This window comes from Bacillus rossius, chromosome 8, assembly GCF_032445375.1.
Source record: "Bacillus rossius redtenbacheri isolate Brsri chromosome 8, Brsri_v3, whole genome shotgun sequence".
Taxonomy (NCBI): domain Eukaryota; kingdom Metazoa; phylum Arthropoda; class Insecta; order Phasmatodea; family Bacillidae; genus Bacillus; species Bacillus rossius.
Genome location: NC_086336.1, coordinates 21,246,921 through 21,252,258, shown reverse-complemented (window position 1 = coordinate 21,252,258; position 5,338 = coordinate 21,246,921).

The window sequence follows — 5,338 nt, the reverse complement described above, 5'->3', positions numbered from 1 at the left end:
GCACAAGTTTCTGGCCATAGCCCACCCAGTTGAGGTCGTACCATTCCAGGTCCCACTTCTGTGGGTGTGGGTGCTGATGGAGACCCTTGGTGGGTGGTGTCGCTCGCTGACGACCCAGGGTGGGCAGTGAAAGGGTGCGGCAGGCCACCCCTTCTAAACTAGGTGGGTAGGCTGGTGCCCCACATCTTTGGAAGGGGGTGTCGGCGTGGCCTGGTGGGAGCTGCCGCTTGCCAACAACCAGGGGTGGATCACTGGTGCAACCCGATGTCGCATCAGTAACTTTCGAAGGGGTTGGGGGTTATACTAAATGACTATCTAGCTCACTACAGAATGATAAAATTCAAATTCTGGTCAGATGGTTTTTAATGACACATGTCGTTCATACATGTAGCTACTGCCATCTCCATAGCCTAAGCTTGATGCAACACATCAGGAATCAGGTGATTATGATTATGAAGACATATATATGTTGGATATAATAAATTACGGGCTTCTGGCCTCAGGTTTAACTTTAGATAAGCAGGTATCGCTGTAATGTCGCTTTGAATTGACACATGAATATGAGATACACAAATAATAAAACATATGCAAAACACTACTCTCTTAAAACCACATGGTGGTCATCACCAAATGGTTAAACCCATGGAACAAAAACAAAGACCCTAAAGGGCTGACAAGTGCAAATACAAAAAAGCCACTTAAAACATGGGGATATCATTACATAAGGAAAAATAAATAATGCAGGGCATGCGACCTCACACTTGGTCAACATCATGTGAATGCACAAAGAGCGAGCTATAAAAGTCTGTTGTCCTAATAAAAAAAGAATCTGGTTCATATTTCGCCTAAAGGCAGCCCCTGAATGTGTGAAGCTGAGAAAGTCCTGATACACCCAGCTAAAAATCACCAAAAATTTATGTTGCAAATGGAAACATCCCTTATGTCTGCATAAAGCTATGAAAGTGTTATTTCTCGTGAGTGAGGCAGCGGCCCTTGCCTTTATGTAATCCGCGTACTTTAACTTTTTGCTATTTAGTATAAATTCTCTTTCGGCTGCCACCTTGGAAAAATTAGTGTTTGGATATAAATTTCTGTTGTTTAATTTCTCTTTTGGGTTCTCAGAGCTATTCTCCCTTGAGAAGTCGTAATTTTTATTGATTACCTACGATGATGTTATTTATCGCGTGTAATAGCTTTCTTTATTAATGTATTTTTTCTACACGTTAAATTATTATACTGTTGGTTCCTACAGGGATTATACTCCTGTTATGCGGGCGATACTTGCATTAAAAAAGTTCATGGCCTTGATATGATAATTGTAATGCTCGTCTACATTAGGCGTACTTGTTCGTGTGTGTCCCTTCAGGATATTATTGCTTGAGGCAATTGTATTTTGCTAAATTGTACTATTTTTTTTTGTATTTATATGTCTTGATGTTCACAGACAGCATAACTTCTAATGATAAATTATCATGATCATGGTATTTCATGTAACTTTGTATGAAATGTTCTATTGCTATTGTGTATTGTGTAGCTTAATTATGCTCTTGGCCTAACTAAAATTTGATTTAAATATTCTCTTATTGGAAACTACCTTCATAATCCCGGTTGAATGCATTGTTTTATATTAATACACAAATACCTTGGTTCCCGCCGACTACTTTAAGTCGGCCTCTCGTTTAGACAGCAATTATAGAAAGATAAGCTTTCTGGATGAGCATGCAGCAATCGCACAGGGGGGCCGAGGCCAAATGCAGGACATGACAAAGTGTTTGTTCTGGGCTCGAACTACCATCTATTTTCACTACAAGTGTTGGTAGGTCATCAAGTGCCGGCATTGAGGCCAGGGGGTCCAGTGATGCTCCTCCTTCCTGCTTTTCTTGGGTATCAGGTGAGAATTTTTTCATTGTGCTTTCACATGCAGAGTTTTCTCTGCAATTTCCCAGCTCATACTCGTCAAGGTAGCTTTACCAATGTTACAGTTAGTGCGGTCTCCTCCATGGTAGTAATCAGCTTAGTCCACATAAACCCTGATGGTGGCGTCCGTGATGTGAGGCAAGATGGCCCCAATAACATGTCGGTTACTCGAGAGTTTAGAGGTTTATATCCTCTTTTCTCAATCACAAGGGGCGATGCTTGTGTTGGGTCATCAGTGTCATATTCGGCTTCATCCAAAGAAAAATTTGTGATTGTATAATTTACTAGTGTTCCATTAGGCATAGTCAGGTATTAGCACACAATACTGACAAGGGCCTGTGTTTCTATGTGTTAGTCAGATTATTAGCATTAGAGCCTTATGAAATGCTGGTTCTGTCGACCAATGTAATAGAAAATTGGTTATAGATTCAGAGATAGCATGATGCCCTCTCGGGTAAATTCAGCAGTCCAGCACTAGTAGCATCACCATGTCCACCATGAGTTTTGACACCCAAGTTGCGTGGTTGCAATGTAACACTCTCACTAATTTTCATTGGTTAGAATTAACATCCATTAGGTAATTTTAATCTAGAAATACACAGTTTTACTTAACCATATTCTCATTTGTTTACATGTTAAGTTTACAACTAACTTATACATTACAGCTAACTTATACATTTTTAACTCCATGTCTTGACATCGACCAAAGTGTCTCCCTGGCTCCTTCAGGCCGTTATGACTCGTCAGCACTATCTCTTGCCTGTGTAGTGCGACACAAGTGAAGGTGACGTGCGACGTTTTGTTTCCATACAGGATTTGACATATTATTTTATTGTAAATATATTTTTGTTTTATGTTTTTTGTATATATTTTGCTTATATTTTATTATAATTAAATTTGTATTGAAGGGTTATGTATTTGTGTAAGTTTTAATTGTTCTCTGGGCGCCAAGGCCGTGGCTTCCGCCTGTGACCAATCAGAGTGTACCGCGGGCTCGCGGAGAGTGGATAGACGCGGGTGCTCGGGCGCGTCAGGGGAGTGGGAGTCAGTCGTGGACCCGGCACGAGAGGCAATAGACGTTTGGTGACGTCGCTCCGGGACGGTGAGATTGAACGGGCGCGGTATTTGCAGGAGCTCTAGACTTTCCCATGCTGAAGCGATTTCAGCTTTGCAGTCGAGTTTGTTACTTTGTCATTCAGTCGCGTGCTCTCATCTTATCATTTTTGCTCACGCGTCTTCTTTTAATTTTTGCGAGTCGCGGTTTATTTTTGCAAACTGGACATTCGCTGTCGTATGCTCTGTGCTTTTACATTTCTTCCCTGTCATTGTGGCGTACAGTCAGACAGACATCCTATTGCGCGCGGGTCTTAGAGAATTCTATTCCTTACTGTGTGAGTAATAATCGTCACGGGCGGGACGTCCCATATTTTCATTACCATATTAGTGCGTGGAACCGGGCTTCGCCCAATAAAGAAATAGTCACAGGCAGAAACGCGGCAGCCCCATGTAAAGTGTTCATCTTCTTGAGGATAAAGAATCTGGTAACTTTATTCGAGTTGTTCTCATTTCAATTCTGGAGACTAAGTCCCTCGGCCATGCAGCCCGGACCCCCCTCTACCGAACCCTGAGTACCCGGCAGGATGGAAGCATGTCAGGGACTAGTCGATCAGCCTACGACAGTCTGTACATAGTATTTTTCGCATTCTATGGAATGATATGTGTAATATTTGGGTAAGATCCTTGTTCTGTGGATTCATACAGTTTTTGGAAACAATTTTGGTTTAATTAAATTTTATTTAATTCCTACCAAATATTTAGTTATCATATTAGTTTAACATATCTCACTACATTATGGCATTTTTTAAAATTTTTCATGCCATTTATATTTAGCACATTATACAAAAAATAAAGATAATTGTTTACTATTTGCTAACCAGTTGACACCAAACATTAAACTCATTGAGGTAAGAAGATGATTAAACTGGTACCCATTCTATAGGGCGCGGTTACACGGGACCCTGAACTACTTTAGGTGAACATGTTTAAGTAAACACGTTTACAAACGCGAAAGTGTACGGTTACACGGTAGTTGCTGAAAAGTGTGTTTAGCTCTAAAACCGATTGTCTACTGACAACGAATGACTGTGTTGTTGTTCTCTATTTTGTAATTGTATCCAGAAAACGCGGGATTTTCTCACTTGTTTATACAGCATTATCAGCAGAAATGGAATGTGTTTTTATATTGCTCAATATTTTTTTTACAAATCGGGAATTCAAACAACATGCACAGTAAAATTTTTAAACTTATTTATTATTATTTTTGAGCGAGAGTACCTATCTCAGTTTTAAGAAAATTAAGGTCAGGATCAATTAATATATATTTAATTATCTGTTGATTTTTTTTTGTTGCATTCGGTAAAATATTACTCGAACTTGAGCCAGAAACACTTTCCATCTTGAATTTCTGCAAAAGACTGTTTATATTCTAAACAGCCAATCAGAGGCTAATGTAGAAGATATGTCGATCTGAACTACTTTGCCAACCTGTTTAAGTTAAATGGGAAATGGCCTCGAACGAAACATGTTCAGACACCAAGTTCACCTGAAGTAGTTCAGACTCCCGTGTAACCCACACAGTCTGAACATGTTTCGTTCGAGGCCATTTCCCATTTAACTTAAACAGGTTGGCAAAGTAGTTCAGATCGACATATCTTCTACATTAGCCTCTGATTGGCTGTTTAGAATATAAACTAGAGGTGGGTTGGGACAGCAATTTTCGGTATCAGTCCTTACCTGATACTGATACAGTAATGTATTTAGGTACAAGTCTCTGATACTTCTGTATCAGACGGTCCCAGGAGGCAACAAAGCTCCGCGTACGCAGACCGTGCGACCGGAAGGAGAATCAGATACATTATTTATCACGCCCGGTAATTCTCTACCTCTGATACTCTCATGACCGCCTGATACAACCAGTATCAATCAGTTCAACATTCACTGCAGTTCGTCCTGGCCGTGTATCACCATGTTGCGGGCTGTCATGCTTTGTAGTTAGTATCATTATAGTGAAATAAGGAATTGATAAGTGCACGAAAAAGACTTCATTTGTGTGGAATTTTTTCACGGAAAATAATGAGTTTGCTAATTGTAATTTGTGTAAACAAAAACTGAAGAAACATTTGAAACGTAAACATTGATATAGTATGCTCACTAATGTACCTATCTGTTTTTTATTTTTTATTTTTGATAAAATCGTGCATTTTTAATGTATAAAAACACTAGTTACTAATTGTTTTCGAAAAAAGAAAGTCCATATGTTGATTACATCTGTTATTAGTGTCAACTGAGAATTTATTTGCATTTTCATAGCTGTTAGGTGCACAAATATAAATATTATATCTTGTATTAATGTACTTTTTAA